Source organism: Balaenoptera physalus, assembly GCF_965194825.1.
Source record: "Balaenoptera physalus genome assembly, chromosome: 10".
NCBI lineage: Eukaryota > Metazoa > Chordata > Mammalia > Artiodactyla > Balaenopteridae > Balaenoptera > Balaenoptera physalus.
The window spans coordinates 60,050,763-60,070,214 of NC_138889.1; the positions used below are offsets into that span (position 1 = coordinate 60,050,763).

The 19,452-nt window shown below is 53.4% G+C and overlaps 1 protein-coding gene across 9 annotated transcripts in view; it reads left to right on the top strand.

Moving 5' to 3' along the window:
- The window catches only part of GDPD5 (glycerophosphodiester phosphodiesterase domain containing 5), an 89,921-nt gene that overhangs the window by 16,653 nt on the left and 53,816 nt on the right, over positions 1–19,452 (top strand). For 6 of the 9 annotated variants that reach the window (XM_082477841.1, XM_082477833.1, XM_082477838.1 and 3 more), the window contains exon 2: positions 18,445–18,527. The exons of 1 other annotated variant lie outside the window; for it this stretch is intronic. The gene's annotated coding sequence lies outside the window, so the exon portion shown is untranslated. Of the gene's footprint in view, positions 1–4,767; positions 4,904–18,003; positions 18,098–18,444; positions 18,528–19,452 lie in introns of those variants that run through there. 2 more of the 9 variants (XM_082477834.1, XM_082477835.1) reach the window with 2 other exon arrangements.

Consider the following 19,452-nt stretch of genomic DNA (forward strand, 5'->3'; position numbering starts at 1 on the left):
GGGCTGCCCTAGCTGGGCAGGGGCCAGAGGCTCCCTGGTTGGGGGTCAGACGTTTGCTGGGGCGGAGGTCAGGCTGGCTCTGCTGGAGGAATTCGCTCCTCATTCTCTCTTTCTTTCAGCAGTTAGACTGCTGAGCTCAGGATGAAGTGCCCTGATGTGCTCACTGATGGCTCTTCTAAGGCCCCAGACTGGGTGGGGGGTGGGGGGAGTTGAGCCAGGCTGGGGTTGAGGGTTGTGTGCATGAAGCAGCTTGGTGTAGGGTAGGAAGTTCTGCTTCTTCCTTCTGTGTGAAAATGGGTAAGTTACTTGAACTCTGAGCCTCAGTTTCCTCATCTGTAAAATGGGAACAATATTAACTCCCACACTGGGCTTTTGTGCCAATTCAATGAGATAAAATTTGTGAAAGCATATAGTAAACCAACCCCCCTCCCCCCAATCCTCTAGCCCTCTGACCCACTCACCCCTTTCCCGGAAGTGCTCCCTGGTGGCCACTCACTAATCTCCACGCGGACTTCTGTTGGGTACACTTTATCCAGGCCAAAGCGATAGGAGCCCATGAATTATGTACATGTTGCACATGCAGGCCAGGCCTGCGTGTTTGCATTCCTGAGTCTGTGTGCCTTCCAACTGGAGGAGAAATGGCGCTGCCCCTCCGTTCTCCTGAGCCCTGGGACCAGACACCACCCCTCCCCAGCTGTACCCCGGAGGCCTGCAGAGAGTTGGGTCTGGCTTCTGGGGAAGGGTGAGGGGCATATGTCAGGAACTCCCCCTCCCCAACTTGTCTGTTCTGCTCACAGGCTGGGTCCAACAGGGCTTGTCTTATACAGGGGACTCTGACCTGTATCCCTGGGGGCAGAACAAGACTGTCACCCTCCTTCCCTCCACTTCCCAGGAGGCATCAGTGGGAGCGACTCAGATCTCTGGTGTGGATGCTGCTTTATTTCAGCAGGGCCTGGGGTACCCCCTCTGGGAGGCCCACAGCCTGTCACACAGAGTGTTTGGTCAAAGCCACCCTGCCCAGGATGGGGTGCAGGGCTGGGCTGTACCCAGCCTCCTTTCCCCAAGAGTTCTGAGGGTCTGTCTCAATGCCCTTGTTCCTGAGTGTCTCCCAGATGGTCTGGCCCCACCAGGGCTGCAGGTTGGAGGCAGACTGGGATAGGCTGGCCCCGGAGGTACCACAGATGCTCCCTTGGCTTCCGCTGGCATGGAGTTGGGGGCGAGGGAAGGGGCAGGCAAGGAGCAGGATACTAGTAGAGTAGCAGCGCAAACTTAAACAGTTTATTGAAGAGCCCAGTGAACATAAACGTCTATCCCCCTCGCCAACCTTAAAAAGCCCTGACACACCTGGATTCCTGTCCCAGCTCCACCCCGTGCCTGTGCAACCTTGGATTTGTGACATGACCAGTCTGAGACTCAGCCTAGGCTGAAGTTCACAAGGTTGGTGCGAGGTCAAATCAAACCACCCAGTGGGTAGGACACCTACTAGGGTGCCGGGCATGTAATAGGCCACCTATTTGCAGAAAGGATTTAATTCCAGCCCAGAGCAAAGCAGTTGGGTTTTTAGATTACTTGACCTGTGATTTCTGTAAGCAGGAAAGAGGAAATTTCACTTAAGGCTCCATGAAGTGGTCAGTGCAGCTTAGATACATTCTCACATTCATGAGCCCAGCACAGGAGGCTCTAGTTCGCCGGGGCATTCAGGAACTCGTCTCTGGGACCAGGCAGCCCAGCAGCCCTGGGTGTGAGTCCTGATTCTGCGTGCTCGCCAGTGGCCTAGGGCGAGTCCCTGGTCTCCTTGTTCCTATAAAAGGACACCGAACTCTCAGGGTTGTGAGATTCGGATGAGAAATTGCCTGTAAACTCTATTGGAAAACAAAAAGCACTACTGATGCGTAGTGGGTGCTTGGGGGAGGGTGGCCTGGGGTGCAGGCCAGTGGCTCAGGAAGCCGAGGCTTTGTTTGTTCCCCGTTCTGGTGACCAGCAGGCTCTGTGACAGCCAGCTCAGTGGAGCCTCATTTGCTTTGCTTAATGGGACAGCTGGTTAATTAACCTCTGAGTATTCCTGACAAGTGCCCCTGTGAACTTCCCGACACGTGTCAGGGTCAGCCCTCTCCAGACCTTGTCACCCTTATGCTCAGCTGGCCAGCCTTGGGCATGAGGCTGTGACCCACCACCCCATCCCCTGATTCTCAGCTCATCCCTCAGATGACCCTGTGGAGCAGTTGCTGTGCTGGGGATCGAAGGAGCAGGAGACAGCTCTGCCCCAGGAGCCCGGTTCTGGGTGGGCAGAAAGGATCCAGAGAAGGATCAGTGACAGGCATCTGTGACAGGCATCAGGGGACAGGGGACAGTCAGTGGGAACAATTCTGCCTGGCTGTGCTACCAATTCCCTGTGACCTTGAGCACCTGACCTTTCTCTCTCTGGGCCTCAGTTTTGCATCTAAAAGAGGATGTTGGGAGAGGTGATCCCAGGAAGCTGTGGGCTAACATGAAGCAGTGTGAGGTGAGGAATGATCTCTGAAGCCAGCCAGGCCTGGAGTTCTCACCCTGGCTCCTCCATGTCCCAGCCTTGACCTTGGACAGGTCACCCAGCCTGTCCAAGCCTGTCTGACGGGGGTATGCTGGCCCTGCTAGCACACGGCAGACACTGATAGTGGATGCCCTGCCCAGCACTGTCTGGTGATGGTGGGCCTCAGGGCAGCTTCAGCCTGTCCCCTCCTCCTTTCTCAGTTTCTCCTGCAGTACCCAGAAGTTCCCCAAGAACTCTTGCCCCCAGCAGATCTGGGCGGCCGGGGAGCATTGTTGACGTCAGTGCTGAGTCCACCAGGGCTGTATGTGTCACTCGTGCCAGGCGCCCCAGGGTGAGGATGGAGCTGAGGATCCTCTGCCTCTTAAACGGAAGGGGAGGTGCACACGCTAGAGCCAGCCTCCAATCTTCTTCGGCATCTTGGAAACTTGATCCTTTAGAACCACAGACTCTTTCCCAAATCTTGGAAGCACTGGATTATGGAACCTCAGAATCTTGGCCCTTTGAAATCAAGACTTGGAGAATCAGAAGTGACCTTAGGAGTCATCTGATCCAGATCTCCAATCAGCCTTATGTAGCCCCTCTGCAGACCCCTTGGACACCCCAGGGTTGGGGGCTTACTCTGCAGCCCCGTCGTGCTGGCCTCAGGCTTCAGTCAGGTCACAAGGCCGCCGTCCGCCTCCTTGTGGTCATGATTGACCCCCAGGCCCGCGCCTCCGGGGCTGGTAGCTCGGACAGGCAGCTGGGAGGGAGCTAGGGCTCTGCTCAGCTAAGAATAGAAGGCTTTGTGCCATTTAAGTAGCAACATGATCATATCAGGCCTCCTAGCCAGGCCTCAGGGAGCTTATGAGGCAGGATCTGGGGTCACCGTGGGTCCTCCTGGGTGGTGGAGGGAGAGGGTGGGTGAAGGGTGCTGGGACAGCCGCCGGGCTTCCCTAGGACTTGTCTCCCGTTTCCACATGATGATGATTTGACTTTTTCCATCAAGTAAAGCTCATTGCTCCTCCCTTCTCCTTCCTGGGGCTGGCTGGAGAGCATCACTCAGCGTTCCCCAGGAGTGCTGGGGAAAATCTCTTCTGGGAAGAATTCAAACAAACAAACCAGCCTCTGAGAGGAACGAACAGATCAATAAAAATGGCTTCGTCTTCAAAGAGAGAGCCAAGGATGGTGGCCATTTATTAAGCACCTACTGCATGCCAGACCTTGGGCTCAGCATTTTGTGCCCTTGCCTCCTCTAACCCTCACAGGGGAGGTATCCGTATCCCCAAAATGCAGACGAGGACACTGAGGCCCAGCTTGTGCTTGGCAGAGCTGGGATTGAAACCAAGGACTGTCCTACCTTGTTCTTTCTGGGGACAAAGGACTCCTGAGTCAGGGGAGAGGTGAGAGTGGGATTCTTGGCGAGAGCCCTGGGCACGGAGGACGCTGTCTCTCAGTGCAGTTGTGTTGCTACGGTACTGGATTGGAGGTTAGATTGTGATCCTGTCACAAACATAGTAGGTGCAGGCCCCTGTTTGTAGAGTTGGAATGAAACCAAATCCCTTGGGTCTCAGATTCCCACTCTGTGAAGTGAGCAGAGGCTGCCTGGGGCGGGATCATGAGGCTGCAGCTTCTGATTCCTGGGCTTTTGACCAGGAGTGTCCTGGTCCCCCTCTCGGCAGGTCACTGGTGCCTCCCACCTCCCCTCCCCCTCAGAGGTTATTCCCAGTGTGCGAATTGGAAGGAATTCCGGGTCACCTTCTGATTGTACAGACAGGAGGACTGAGGCCCCAGGAGGACAGGGACTGGCCCAAGGTCATGAAGTAAGTGGGCCTGAGAGCACATAGTAGGTGTTCAAGAAATCCCTTCTTCAATCCAGGCCGATGCTTGCTCCCCTGTGGGGTGCTGCTTCTGTGTGGAGATCTGGGGGGCCTGGGGTGGGCCAGGGGATGGAGTCAGCTGGATCCTGGCAGGCAGGGAGGCAAGGGCCAAAGGCCCGAGCCTCTGTCTGTAGTGCCCCAGACTCATCTATGCTTGCGCCAACCCTGCCCAACTTAAATGTCCCCTCTTCTGTGAAGCCTGCCTGGACTCTCCCCCACAAAACGTCTCCTAATCTCCCTCTCTACTCCAAGAGTGGGAATCTTTTTTTAACTGTGGGGTTTTTTTTAAAAAAAAACCCACATAACTTAACATTTACCATCTTAATCATTTTTAAGAGCATAGTTGATAGTCTTGACTATATTCACATTGTTGCACCACAGGTCTCAAGAACATTTTCATCTCAAACACCTGAAGCTCTGTACCCACTAAACAACAACTCCCCATCCTCCCACCAGACCTTGGCAACCGCCACTCTACTTTCTGTTTCTATGAATTTGACTCCTCTAAATACTTCATGTAAGTGGAATCATGCGGTGTTTGTCTCTTTGTGATTGGCTTATTTCACTTGGCATCATGTCCTCATGGTTCATCATGTTGTAGCACCTGATAAGAGTTCCTTCCTTTTCAAGGCCAAATAACATTCCATCATATGTATATACCACATTTTGTTTATCCATTTGTTCGTCAGTAGATACCTAGGTTGCTTCTGTCTCTTGCTGTTGTGGAAAGAGCAGAAGTTTTGAAGTTGAGTGGGCCTGGGTCAGATCCTGGTTTCCAGCATCACTTGAGTGGTAGGTCTGGGTCCTTTGTCACTTGCTGTTGTGCCTAATGAGGTTGCTGCAAGGATGCACGGAAAGGTGCCCCGCACACGGCGAGCTCCCGGTGAGCGGTAGGGGGATTCATTCTTGTTATCCAGTTTCCTCCTAGCGTCAGATCCCTTTTGGGGTTTATAGGACCCACATACTGAAGCTCACCTTGACCCCCATCCACCAGGGCAGCTCAGCATCTGGTGAGTCTTAGAACAGTGTCACTGGAGAGCACCTGGGACCAGAGAGGGTCGGGGACTCACCCAAGTTCACACAGCCAGGCCTTGGCCATGCTGGGATGAGACCAAGGTCTCCAGCCTCCCAGGCTGGGAACCTTCCCACTGCAGGCTCCAGGATCCACAGGCCTTGTTCTTAGGAGGGACTGGCTCTCCAGGGGATAATTCTGCAGCATGCAGGGCTGAGGGAGGCAGGGAGCAGGGAGACGAGCGTCTCAGGCTTATCTGTGAAAGGCGGAGGTGGGTGGCATCTGCCAGGCTCCTCTGATCACCGCCTTCTCCAGGTGACAAGGGGCTCCTGTCAGACTCATTTACATAGTTCGGGCTCATCTAAGGTCCTTGCCTTGCACCTGGGAGCTCACTCTGCTTTCGTTCACACTCATTCAGCTGTTCCTTTGCTTATCCCTTCCCTGGTCGTTTATTCAGCAACCACTCCCTGAGGCCTGCTGTGGGCCTGGAGACCAGTCAGACCTTAGAGGCATTTAGTATGGCATGGCAGTGAATAGTGTGGACTCTGGGGCTAAACTGCCTTGGCTCAAATCCTGGTTCTGCTGGTTACCAGCTCTGTGACCTTGGGCAAGTTGCTTAACCTCTCTGTGGCTCAGATTCTTCTTCTTTAACAGTGGGATAATGATGTTCCGGTTACTGCTGTTACATAACAAAACACCCCGAAACTTAGTGACTTTATGCAAGAACAATCACTTTAACCCCATGGTTTCTATAGGTCAGGATTTAAGATGGGCTCAGCTGAGCAGTTCTGGCTCATGGTTACTCACGTGGTCTCAGGGCTTTGTTTCTCTCTGCGAGCTCATCTGCGCTTCCCCACAGTATGCATCACATTTGATGACCTGGCCTTGGAAGTCTCGTAGTGTCACTTTAGCCATTAGTCCCAAGCCCTCCCAGATTCAAGTGCGGGGGGTGATAACATAGACCCCACCTCTCCATGGCAAGAGGGACAGAGTTATAAGGAGAGCGTGTGGGATGGGAGATATTGCTGCAGATGTCTTTGGAAATACAATCTGCCGGAGTTGTAAGAGTTAGATGAATCAAAACACAGGAAATATCTAGAACAATGCCTAGGCATTGTAAATAAATGATAGCTATATATAGTCAAGGGTGATTTTGACCGTATGCAATTTACTTGTGGTGTGCTGACTTTAGGACCTGATTCCCACTATAGAAGTCAGTTCATTAACCAGCAGCATTTCCCATTTGGGTACTGAGGGATCTATAGGAGGTCAACATTCCACACAGAGGGAACCAACTGTGTGAAGGTTTGGAGCTGGAGAGTGGAGTCCCTGAGGCAGGGACTTAGCTCCAGTTGGCTGGGGCTCCCCTGTGTGGGAGGCCAGGAAGGTGAATTGAGGCCTAGTTGAGAACAGCTTTGTATATGGGGTATGTTTGCTCCTATAGGTCCCAGGGAGCCCTTGGCTGAAGTATGCGGGGCTGGAGTGCCCTACTGGAGGAGCCACTTCTGAGGTGGCATCAGCAGGGCTGGGGCAGGGGTGGGAGAGAGGACAGGAATGATGGGGCTCATACCCAGGTGTTCGCCTGGGGCGTTTGCCTCAGCTTTGCATGTGCTGCGCGCATCCCCCTGGCTTGCTTTCCCACCCCTGCCAGTATATCGGATACTTTGCCATTTTTTCTCTGCTTTGATTAGCTCTCCTGCAGAGGGAGGTAGATGGTTACCACCCTCTGGGGGGGCGGTGACTGCCTTGGCAGCCAGCCCTGGGGCAGCCGGCAGGGCCAGAGAACACCCAATGGCCACCTCCTCTGTCCCCACCCCATGTGGAGAAGAGCCCCTGCACCCCTCGTGGTCTCCCCTTCCAACAGCCCTCCTCCTCTGCAACCTTGCAGGGTCCAGATGGAACTGACCCCAAGGGTTATGGTATCCAGCCCCCCCTCACATCACAGGTGGGTAAACTGAGGCCCAGTGACTTACTCCACGTCCTGCAGCAAGTTAATTAAGGAGCCCGCCTCGGGGCCCTTCGTGTGGCTGCAGCCACGTGTGGTGGTGCTCAGGACTCCTCCCCGCCAGGCCCTCCGCCCACCGCTCCCAGCCCCCCTCTAAGGCCACTGCTCCCTCCTGAGAGAGGTCATGGCTGGGAATATGATTTCAAGGAAAGAAAAGAAAGTCTTAGCAGTTGTGTAGCCCTGGGAAAGTCACCTTGTCTCTCTGAGCCACAGTTTTCTCATCTGTAAAAGGAGCGTGAGAACACCGACCCCAGCAGGGTCGTCCTGAGGATCAGATGAACCCACGAGTGCTGACTTGTTAGCTCTCTGATGCTGGTGCCGAACCTGGAAAGGGAATTGCCAAGGGTTACTCGGAAGGGACATTTGAGCTGTGATTTGGAGGCAGGGCAGGACTAGGGCTGGGAAAGGAGGGGGGATCTTGATCCTAAAAGCTCTGAGCTGTGACTGGGCTGGTGCAGCCCTTCCCTTGTATAATATATGAGAAGGGGTCCAAGGGAAAGATGGGGGTGGGATCCAGGGAGCATCCCCCGTGCGGGCAGCCTCCTCCCCTAGCGCTGAGAGGAAGGGCGTGATGAGGGAGGGCTTCCTGGAGGAAGAGTTTGTGGAAACAGAGGGGAGGAAGGGCTGAGGCAGATAGAGGTCCTCCGGGGTCCGGCATTCCCCAGACCCTTGCACTGCATCCATGAGATCCAGCCCTGGCCAAGCCAACCTTGACTCCTGGAGCCCATGATGCCCAGGGAGGCTGGTGCCCCGAAGGAGGCGTGCTACTTCCAGGAAGCTGTGTCTGTGTGGGCCTGTCTGCACATCTGCATGTACTCCATGAGCCCATGTGCTTGCACCGAGTAAGCATGAGTATTTGCCCGGGTCTGTCTGGGAATGTGCGCTTGGTGTATTTTTGTATGTCTACATATACGCATTTGCAGGCCCTGTGCGACATCTTGTAAAGGCAGACAGGTTAGAATGCCTCTAAAAGGGGACTAAGTGCTCATGTGTTTTAGCAGAACAAAGAGATAGCCCTTGCCCCAGGGAGCCTGTGGGCTGTGGGGAGATCCAGACCTCACTAATGGGGCAAATTCAGCAGAAAGACAATTCCCAGATTTGGGAAACCTCTCCTGGGGCCCCTCTGCGCTGAGCTCGGCCTGGGTGCCGGGACCCAGAGTCAGACCAGGCCCTGGCCCTGCACTTCTGGAAGCAGCCTGTGGCCATCACATGTGCAGCCAGTCACCAGCGTGGCTGCTGAACTAGGGCTGTACAGGGCACACGGAAACAGAAGAAGGCTGGCTTGAGTCTGCCAGGAGAGTCAAGGAGGGCTTCCTGCAAGAGGAGCCTGAGCAGAGGGACGTGAGGGACGTGAGGGACGTTTGGTGGGAGGTGAGGGGACCAGGGCGGGGAGAGCAGAGCAGGGCTTGGTATCGGGTGGGATTTGGGGGTGTGAGGAGCGGGGAGGTAGGGAGGGTAAGTCTGGTCTTCCAGGCCTGGAAGACTGCGAGGATGGAGGCGCCTTGAGTTGGGAGCAAGGGGGAGGAGCAGGTTCAGGGGCATGTGACGAGTTCCCATTTGGCCACTGTGGGTGTGAGGTCCCTGTCGGGGGGATGATCAGAGGGCCATTGGATACTTGGGCCTTGCGCTTGGTCCGGGCAGGGACGGGGTGTCTGAAGCCACGGGAGTGGTGGTATCGCCCTAGAAGAGTGTGCAGGGCAGGGCAGGAGGGAGGGGCTGGGCCGGGCAGAGAGGGAAGCCAGCTAAGGCGCAGGGGGGCAGCCGGAGGGGGAGGAGAGAAACCGGAGCGACTGGTGTCCTAGAAGCCAGGGAAGGAGGATGTTTCCAGAAGGAGGGCGAGGGCCAATGTGTCAGGGAGGACTGAACCGTCCAGGCGGCTTCCTCACGTGGAGGGCATAGTTGAACTTGGTGGGAGCAGAGGGCGGTGGATTTAGAAACAGGTGGGAGGGAGGAAGTGGGGGCGTGGGTGTCGACAGGTCTTTCAGAAGTTTGGATGAGAAGGAAGGGACGAAGGGAGTGCTAGCTGGAAAGGGGTGGAGGGGAATGAACTGGGTGAGACTCCGCCTGTTTATTGCAGAAGGAGGAGGATCTGGAGATGCGCACCTATAAACACCTGCTGTGGTCCTCTGCACCCCGGAGGGTTGGCTGCAGAGAGCAGGGGCAGAGGAGGTGGCCAGGTGGCAGCCCTCCGTGCCACCCTGAGTTCTGCCAGCTCCAGGGCCTCCAGCCACACTGGGTGTGGGTGTGAGGATCGGGGGCCCCCACTTTTGACCTCCTAGGAGGCAGAAACCCCACAAACTCAGAGCATCCTCATAAACCAGGTTCCAGGTCAGTGGTTGAAGCTCAGGGCTGGCGGAGTTGGCCTCCTGTGGTTTTGTCTTCAGTGCTCACCAAGGTGACTTCATAGATGCTTCAAACCAGTAAAGCCTGGGAAGGTCAGGACATCAATTCACCTGCTCCCAAAGAGGCCATGACCATGCTCTGGGCCAGCTCCCAATTACTGGGAAGTTCTTCCTCTGGGTCTAGCCTAAGTCTTTCCTGCTGTGTGTTCCCTTCTGGTGAACTTGTTCAACCCTGTTCCGTGGAGCCAAGCTCATCAGCAGGCCGCTTTGAGTGGCGGCCAGTGTTTTTACAACTTGTTTTCGTGAAGTTGGTTTGAAGTCTCCCTGCATTCCCAGAATGTCAGACCCACCCTGATTCACAAGGATTGACCAAAACAGGATCTGAGCCAACGAGAGGAATCTGAGGACTTAGTCATCCCCCTTGGATCATCTACAGATTCTCCTGCTTTCCTTCCAATTAAAAAAAAAAAAGAAAGAAAAAGAAAGATTAGCTCAGATGGCCGGGAGGGGATGGCATTTGAGATGTAAACAGGCTCAGATGATACTGGTGGTGGACAAGAGGGGTCAGTGCTCAGGCTTTGTACGGGGCTGACCTCAATTCAAGCCTGTGTTCTGATGCCTGCCACGTGGGGGTCTTTGACAACTTTGAGTCTCTGAGCCTCAGTTTCCTCATCTCTGAAATGGGAAAACTAATGGCACTTACCTCATAACTGTCTGAGGTTGGGGGATCTAGAAGCAGACCCTGAAATAAGGATTCGTGTGAGAGTGACTTACTAAGAAGTTTTCCAGGGGGAAGAAAACTGCTAAGGGGATAGGGAAAGTAGAACCAGAAAGAGAAGGAGAAGCAAGAGTGTGACTTCAAGCCAAGCCCCTCGGAGGGGATACTTGGCTCAGTCCCCAGAGCTGGCTGCCAGGGGCAAGGGTGCTGCAGCACTTAGACCTCGCCCAGGGGGTCCCTGGTAAAGGGGCCCTGGGCAAGAGCCATGCCCACAGGCGAAGGGATTCAGGCAGCCTGACGGCAGCTCACCCACACGCCCCTGCAGTTCTCGGCTTTTGGAAGGGACAGTGCAACCTGGAATGACTCAGAACGGAGAGGGGGGTCCCAGGGGACGTGGGTGGAGACAACAGAGGCAGAGTTCTCCAGGCGGAACCCGGCTCAGAGGAAGCACCGATTAAGTGTCAGCTCTGCCCACCTGTTAGAAAGGGGGTGCAGAATGGGTGCCCCAGGATCGTGTAGGCAGCAGCAGACAGGACCTTCTGAGAGCTGCCCTGAGCCCCCATTGTTCCCCCAGCCCCAGGCGCTGTCACTGTCTCTCAGCTCCCAGAGGCAGAATCCCTCAGAGCTCCCCAGCCAGCGGAACTGGCCCCAGCCCCCAGGGTTCTTCCTGACTACTTGACGTCAGGCAGTTGATCCAGCCGTGCCAGAGCTGGTCTGATGCCCTGATATAGCCCCTTCCAGAGAAGTCTGCCTCTGTGCCACCCCGCCCCCCCAGCCCTGCCTGCACTGCCTAGCGAGGATTAGTGACGGTCAGGAGGTGGCACAGGGCCATGGAAACACTGAGCGCCACGGAGGAAACTGAGGCCCAGGGGCCTATCCCCCACCTGAATTGAATTTGGCTTTTCTTCCCAGCCCACCCCGCCCCACTGTGTCTACTGAGCTTTTTCTTTCTTTCTTTTTTTTTAATAAATAAATAAATAAATAAATAAATTTATTTATTTATTTATTTTGGGCTGCGTTGGGTCTTCGTTGCTGCGCGCGGGCTTTCTCTAGTTGCGGCGAGCGGGGGCTACTCTTCGTTGCGGTGCCGGGCTTCTCATTGTGGTGGCTTCTCTCGTTGCGGAGCACGGGCTCTAGGCACACGGGCTTCAGTAGTTGTGGAGTGCAGGCTCAGCTCTACGGGGCTTTTTCCATAGAACGTGCTCAGGCATCGCTCATGGAGCTCGTGTTGGTCAGCGTGTCCCAGGAACAAATAAACAGAAGTTGTGCTTCCACGACTCTGACTATGATGACTTTAACTGGTGATGTCAGCCTGGGTCGGCCCTGATGGAACTTGTCCCAACCCCTCTCCTGCACCTGTGTTATCGCAAGGGATGTCACCCTAATCTGGCCTCTCCACCCTGACCTCTGGGAGTCTAGCCCCGCAGAGCATGACAGGCCTGGGTTCTAGTCCAGACTCTGTCACCTGCTTTGTAACCTTGGTCAAGTCACCTGCCTTCTCTGAGCCTCCGTGACCCGTGTTTCTGACCGAAGTTTTATATGCTCCCACCTAAAATCAGATGATTTCAATGTGGTGTTAATCCCAGCTTGACTCGTACCCAGAGAGGTAGAGTGATTTGCTTCTGTTCACATAGTGAAAGGGTGGAGGTGAGAGGGTCAGGACCCATTACCCCCACCCGCCTGTGACTGCTTATCTGAGCGCCTTACTCTTTACCAGCTCTGCTCTGGTCCCCACCAGCCTCAGTCTGATTCAGAACCTGAGCTAACCTCCCTGCAGTCAGGATGAACTGAGCCGGGTACCAGAGTGGTCAGTCACTACTGTTTAGTCATTAGCTTCTCTGCTCACCTACTGGGTAAGGGGTTGCATGCTCAGATGGGCAGGATCCTTCTTTCACCAGGCTTAATGTCGAGTCTGCTGCAAGGCTGCACCCTCCTGAAGCCTGGGGAATCTGTAGACCCTAGGGGTGAAGGTGGACATGAGGTAGGGGCCCCAGAGGAGGAGGTGGTCTGAAATGTCTAGGGCCCTGCTCTGCCCAGGAGCAGGCATGAGGGGCTGGCCAGGTGGTGGGTGCAGGGGAAACAGGTTTGCTCACTCCTGGGTATCTGTTGCTGCCTGGGCTAGGCTGGGAGGTGGCTTTGATCCACCACCAAGGCCCTCCTGCACCCTTCCCCAGGCAGGATGCCTCCTTTGTTCACACGCCCTCTCCGCGTGTCTGTCTGTACTGTAGACTGTGGGCTCCTCCAGCAGGTCTGTCCACCCAGCCTCAGGCCTCCCCTGGCACACCGGAGAGCTCAGGAAATGTGTGTTGGTGATTGGATTTATGTTGTCTAGCCTGGCTTGGGAGTCAGACAAAGTATGAATCCTGGCTCTGCCACTTGCTTAGTTGTGCCCTTGAGCATGGGACCCAAACTCCCTTGAGCCTCCGCTTTGGCATCTGTAGAATGTACTGTAGTGGGAGGCTGAGAGGGGTAAGTGAGAGGACAGACAGGGAATGTCAGCCTCGTACAAGGCTGTGGCCAGCCCTCCTTAAATGGTGGACGGGTGTCTTAGTAGATGGACTCCACATGGGCCAGGCCGAGTAGGAAACACAAGAGATGCGGTGAGCCTCCATCACATGGTTCAGTACTTTACAGTTTCCAAAGCCCCATCAGGTCCTGCCCACTGGGTTATCCTGTTCATCCCATGAGGCATTCTGGGCCGGTTGCAGCATCCCCATCTGACAAGTGAAGACCCTGAGCCTAGAGATGACACCGGCCTGCCTTTCAGTGGCCAGGCCACACCCAGAACCCAGGTCTCCCGGCTCTCAGTCTCCAACACCTCTACCCTGACCCCTTCCAGAACCCAGGTTCTGGAAGCTCTTTGTGAAAGAGGCTGGGAAGGTGGCAGGCAGGGAATGTGGAGATTTTTTTTTTTATATATAAATTTATTTGTTTATTTTTGGCTGCTTTGGGTCTTCGTTGCTGTGCGCGGGCTTTCTCTAGTTGTGGTGAGCGGGGGCTACTCTTCGTTGTGTGTGGGCTTCAGTAGTTGCAGTGCGTGGACTCAGCAGTTACGGCACGTGGGCTCAGCAGTTGTGGCTCATGGGCTCTAGAGCACAGGCTCAGTAGTTGTGGCGCACGGGCTTAGTTGCTCCACGGCATGTAGGATCTTCCCGGACCAGGGCTTGAACCCATGTCCCCTGCACTGGCAGGCAGATTCATAACCACTGTGCCACCAGGGAAGTCCAGAATGTGGAGATTTGTCAGCCCAGATGTCATGGGGCTGAGGGTGCATTCTGGTGGCTTTAGCCCAAAGGGGGTCACTGTGACCGGTAGGCCCAGAGTAAGGGGGCAGGAGGGGGTCATGGGTAGAGGTGGACGGAGTGAGGGTGCAGAGGAGGAGAAAACCAGTTGTGGGGGCCATGGGCCATTCGCTCAGCCTGAGCCAATGGGGGCTACCAGCCCGGTGGACCACAGGCTGCTGGGCCCTCCCATCCGGGTCCCTTTGCTGATGGTGCTGGAATGTAAGGGACTTTAAGGAGCACCAGGTCTGTGGGAGATGGCAGTCAAGTCATGGCCACTGCCCTTGAAGGATATTCGAATCAGCTCTGGAAATAAGTCCCACATCTAAGCATGAGGACTTTTCATGTGAGGAGCACTTTCTAAAAGGCAGACTCAGGAACACAGGGCTGGCTCGACACCCAGCTGATCCTTAGCGAGGAGAGGCGACCAGCGCGGGTGGCCTGGGCCCCACCAAAGGGAGCTGGTGGGCAGGGAGTCGGCAGACAGGCATGGCCCAAAATTTGCAGGGCCCAGGACAAAAATACAAACAGAGGCCCATGCAGTATATGTTTGTCAGATATTGGAAGGTTACAAAACAAACCAAGAAAGTATTAAATAAGATAGTTTCATTTTTCCACCTTGTAAAGTTATGGTTTTATATAACTGAAAGGGACAAAAATATCAAGGAAGACAATTTAATTATTATTACACATCTGGGTGTTTTGTTGGTGGGCTGGTGGCATTTGGATGAGTAATAAGACATATTTCATAAAATATATTTTATTGTCTTCATTTTAGCAAGATCACTATAATTGTTATAATCAAGATTTTTCACATCATTTGAAAATTGTGTATGGATGGTAATAATCTAAAGGATCAAAAATAAAATGCAGTTGTATTTAGAGTGTATAGAATTTGAATATATTTCCATCAAAAATGTAAACTGAATGTAAAGAAAGGAAAATTTATATTTTCAAAAGTTGTTTTTATTCCTTGAAATTATCTAGGAAATTAAAACTATAGACATCATAATTAATGAATATCCAATTTTAAAATAGTTATAGTAATTCAAATTTTTGAAGATTTTATAAAAATTAAACTATTCATAGTTGTGATTAATGTCCATCTAGTTGCCAGTGTAAAGAATTAGTACCACATTTCATGGGACTTCCCTGGTGGTGCAGTGGTTAAGAATCTGCCTGCCAATGCAGGGGACACAGGTTCGAGCCCTGGTCCGGGAAGATCCCACATGCCACAGAGCAACTAAGCCCGTGTACCACAACCACTGAGCCTGCGCTCCAGAGCCCACGAGCCACAGCTACTGAGCCTGCGTGCCACAGCTACTGAAGCTGGCACGCCTAGAGCCTGTGCTCCACAACAAGAGAAGCCACTGCAATGAGAAGCCCAGGCACCGCAACAAAGAGTAGCCCCGGTCGCCACAACTAGAGAAAGCCCACGCACAGCAACTAAGACCCAATGTAGCCAAAAAATAAAAAAAAAAAAAAAAAAAAAAAAGAATTAGTATCTCATTTCATGTTACATTAATCCAAGTAATATGAATTGTTAAATACTGTAAGATGTTCCTCAGCTGCCATGTGCATTTATTGTGAATACCACACTAATTCATGAGTACTTTTAGAACCACAAATTGGAACAGGGAGAAAAGCCAAAAAAAAAAAAAAAAAAGATGCTCAACATTACTGGGAAGCGGATACTTTGTTATGTAAGAAGTTGTTGCTCTCCGAAAGGATTTGACAAGTTTAATTTGTCTGCCCTGCTAAACATTCTTGCCACTTAGTGCCCTTCCTCCATCCCTCCCCTCCCCCCCCAGTAGCATCCTGTTTCCCTCCCTTTCCCACCCCCCACCCCACCCTCGCCCCTGTCAGCCACTGTGCAACCCTCAGAACTTCATCTGGACACAATCACCTTTTGTTCTTCAAACCCAAGAAACGAAGAGTTTCTCAGGGGCCTGAGCTGTGTTAGGGGAGCAGATTAGGCTTGTGGGTCCCATGGATGTTGTGTGAGAGAAGCTCCTGTATGTTCTGTAATATATTTATTTGTGAGCGTGTGTTTGTGATGTGTGGGGCTCAGGACAGTAGCCCTTCTTCCCTGCACCTAAGGGTGATTCAGGGGATGTCTTCTTGCCCATGAGGTAGATGTCTATCCTGCAGCTAACGAGAGATAAATGACGGTGCTTACGCTAGAGCTGGAGCTTAAATCTAGGTATCGGCATACACTCATTCATCTCTTTCACATATGCTTTTGTTCATTTATTTAAAACCTATATTCACGTCCTCCAATCCTTTATTTCATTGTAGAATGCCAGGCTGTAGCATTCTTGTAGTGCAGCCCCGTGATCCTACAGATGAGGGAATTGAGGCTCAGAGAGGGGCATTGATGTACATAAGATCATACAGCAGAGAGCCCTCCGGCCCGGTTTCACAATGCAGACGATGGGTGTTGCTTTTGAGTTTCAGGTAAAATCTGAATAGGTGTCGCTATGTCCCAATCAGCTTCCCTTCCTTCACCAGCCTCTGTCACCAAGGCACCTGCCCTGGGGAGCTCCTGGGCGTGGGGGTCAGGGGTTCTGCCTGAAGAGCCACTTCCTGTTTGGGGCCAAGCACTTCCTTCAAGTGACTCATAGGCTCCCACTGGCCCCATGCTGGGAAGCCAAGGTGGGGATGGAGACGGGCCCCGGCCGCATCCCGCCCTGCCTGGTACCGAGGCTGCGTGACCCTGAGACGGAGCAGTGCCACAGACTGGCTGTAGGAGCTGGGCCATGGAAGGAGGATGCTAGACTGTTCTCCCCCAGCCTGGCAGGCAGGGCTCTGAGAGTGCAGGGGAATTGGGGCCACGGCGGGCATGAGGGCAGCGTCTACATCCAGCCACTCCCACACACATCTGGTTTCCAGGGTAGCTGCTGCCCAGGTGGGGGCCGACAGCAGAGCTGGGTCCCCCTCAGGGGGAACTTGTGATGCTTTTTCTTCCTTGCAGGGCAGTGAGGTGTGATGGAAAGATCAGTAGGCCAGGGGTCATGGACTTGAATTTCCGACACCAACTTTCTGGTGACCTTGTCAGTTCCCAGCCGCTCTCCGGGCTTCAGTATCCATGTCTGTCTAATGGTGGAGGGCTTGCTGGCTGTGACGTGTGGCAAGTTGTTATTGCAGGATTTCCATTAAGAGGTTTGTGTTTGAATTCTGGCTCTGCCATCTTGCTGAGTGTGTCCATCTCTCAGAGCCGCCATTTAAAAATTTGAAATAATCGTCATCACTTTAAGCATTTTACATAATTTAATTCTCACTTCAACCCTATGGGGTAGGTTTTATTATTATGATTATTGTTTTATACATAAGGAGATTGAGGCACAGAGAGGTTAAGGAACTTGCCCAAGGTCACACAGTAAGAGCCAAGATCCTAACTTAGGCAGTTTGACCCCAGTGTCCATGCCGTTAACAACTATGTTCTTGCTACTCAAACTGTGGTCCCTGGACCTGCAGCAAGGTATCACCCAGTAGCTTGTAAAAAAATGTAGAATCTCAGACCCCAGCCTAGACCTACTGAGTTGAATTGCCTTTTAACAAGATCTCTAGGTGATTTGTTTGAGAAGCCCTGCTCTATTTATATTCCCTCTGTCACTTAGGCCTTAGGATCGTTGTGGGAGATGAAGAAAATAAGTGTTTCATCAACTGTAAAGTGCGGTGCATTCAGGGCTCTGCGAGAAACCTGGGGACTGGAAGTGGAGGGAGGCAGGGCTGGGGGTGCCCCCGGAGCCCATCTCTCAGTAGCTGGATGTCATTTCCAAGCTTCTGTGCGTCCACCTCTGTCCCCCTCCCATCCAAGGCTGAGTCTTGTTTGTATTTCTTGCTGCTATGTGGCTCCAGGGTCCGATCAGATTGGAGAAAGTTCTCATGTCGGAATGGGATTGGGCTGGACACCAGGCCTGAGCCACCCACCCCTGCCCTGGGTCCCACCCTGGCTCTGACTCTGACTCTCTGGGTGACATAGGCCCTGCCAGCCTCATTGTCCCCTAGTGGGCAATGTGGCAACATCCTCTGAAGCCTGCAGTGCTGACCCAGCACCCCCTTCCCTCTCCCCCTCTCCCCTTCTCCCCAAGGCCTGTCAGTACCATCTCTCCTCCCAGTTCCTGGGCAGGAGGGCTGCCCTGCCAGCTGTAGGAGCTGGTGATGGGGGAGGCGGGGCATGAGTCAGAAGTCAGCCACATAATTGCGGTGCCCCAGGTCCCTCCTCCAGCCCACCCAGCCCTCCCTCAGCGGCTGCTTTAGAATAGCTGGTTTGGCGTCTGCCTCCAAAGAAGCAGGTCCCTGGTCAGCACGAACGGGCCTCTGCCTCCCAGGAGCCAGGCATAGCCCCAGGTTTCACCCCAGGATGGCTGGGCCTTGGATCATGTTTCTGTGGGTCCTGGTGGGGCAGGAGTGGTTCAGGCAGCAGGTTGTGCTGGGTTTGGGTTTGGGGCTGGTTTGGGGGCAGCATGTGTGGAGGTGCTTGTGTGGGGTCTCACAGCACACGACTGGATCACGTACGTCTCCTTGGCTCTCCCACCGGCTTGGCGGCTTCCCCAGGGCAGGGACTAGATGTGACCCATCCCTGGTCCCCATACCAAGCGCGGGGTGGGCACAGGGCGGGGGCTCACTCAGGGCCGGGTGGGAGGGGAGAAGGCAGGATGGACTGATGTGTAATCTGACTGGGTTTGTCCCCTCAGCTCTCCCACTGACGTGACATCACCACCTCTGTGGACAGGACCCCCCAGGAGCCTGGCTCACAGCCACTGGTGCCTTCTTCCAGGTAAAGGAAAAAGCAAGGAAGGAGGTGGGGGGAAAGGAGTTAGAGGGAAGCTGCAGAGAGCAGCCCACTGGGTTCTAGAATGATGTTCGCTCTCTCACGGGAGCTGTACTCTACAGTTCATGGGAAAAGGCAGAGGAAACAAGGATTGTTTTTCCATTTTACAAGCAAGAAAAAAACAAAAACAAAAACAGAAACTCTGAGTAGAGTTGTCTCTTGCTTTCTCCAGTGGACTCGGTACTTATCTAAAGCACCTCACACATATTAGCTCATTCAATCCTCACAACAGCCCATGAGGTTGGTGCTATTATTATCCCCACTTTATAGATAAGGAGACTGAGGTCTAGAGGCATTAAGGAACCTGCTCAGTTAGTAAGTGGTAGAACTAGGTTTCAAACTTGGCAGGCTGGCTCTGGGTGCACATTCCTAACCCCTATGATTTACTGCCTCTCTAGAGCCAGGCATTAAACTAAGTTTCCTTGAACTTCAGTTTGGAGGTTCAATGGGCTCCCATTTCCAGGGGAGATTTGTATTTTAAGAGAGAATCCCAGAGTAAGTGATGCTTCAGCCAAAGGAATGAATGGTAAATGGTGGAATTAGAGGCCTTGAATCATGGACTGAGCATGAACCTTCAAGGTTTACTGGACCAGCCAACCCCTGGGACTTTCTTCCTCAGCATTCAGGCAAGGTCAGTTTTTAGAAAGGAAACCTGGAAATCTGAAAGAGGGGAAGAGAAGCTTAGGCCCCAGGTTCTCAGACTTGCCTGAGCGGCAGGGCTGCTGCTCGTCACAGAGCACTGTGATGAAGAGAGATGCAAGTGGCAGTGAGAAAGTCAGTATTCTGTGCTAAATCTGAGGTCATCTTGTACTAGACCTGGAACAGATATCAGAGGTTTCAAAAAATTGTGGGAGAAAATACTTGAGAGTTT